Here is a 725-nt window from a genome sequence, read left to right as displayed (position 1 = left end):
GGCGCCCCCTACCCCGCCCTCCCCAGCTCAGTGCTGCCCCCTGTCCGGCTGCCCTCCTCCGGTTCCCAAACTTTTCCTAACACCCTCATTCCACTGAGACCCCTGAGCTGGTCTCACATCTCTGGGGTTTCCTTGCAGGGCGAGCTGGGACGCCCATGTGAAAAAGTAACAGGTAACTTTTCTCTCTGCCAGGTCACACACAGGGAGACGGTCTGCGCCCGTCCGCTGGCTTGACCTTGGACCCTTTCTGCTACAAAAGGTGAGGGGACCCAGTGAGAGGAGCCACTGGAGGCTGCAGGTCTCTCTGGGCTTCCGACCTCTGTTACCCACCCTTCCTAGCCCACCTCTGCCTCCCCATCGCACACCAGGAGGAGAGGAGAGGAGAGGAAGGGAGTCAGCCCCAGGAGGTGTCCGCCTCTCTGGGGGCACCCCAACAGGCTGCCGGGGGAGGGGTGGCCCTTCAGGGGCTTACACTTCACGGAGGGAATGCCACAAACCAGGGAGCTTGCCAGGCTTCCTGAGAACTCGCTGCGATAATCCAGCCAAGATCGTGCACCTCTGGACTTCAGCAGGCCCCCTGACTCCATCCCGAGGAATTTGGCCCCATGTTGCTTCTCCATGGCTCCCAGCCAACCACATGTACCCAGCCAGGGGCTGGGGATGTCAGCTCATCCAACCAGAAAGGGACTAGTTACCTTGATTTAAGGGGGGTGGGGCGGGGGCAG

Source organism: Myotis davidii, unplaced genomic scaffold (genome assembly GCF_000327345.1).
Source record: "Myotis davidii unplaced genomic scaffold, ASM32734v1 scaffold496, whole genome shotgun sequence".
NCBI lineage: Eukaryota > Metazoa > Chordata > Mammalia > Chiroptera > Vespertilionidae > Myotis > Myotis davidii.
The sequence above is the reverse complement of the archived record's forward strand: the minus strand, read 5'-3'. Positions refer to the sequence as shown.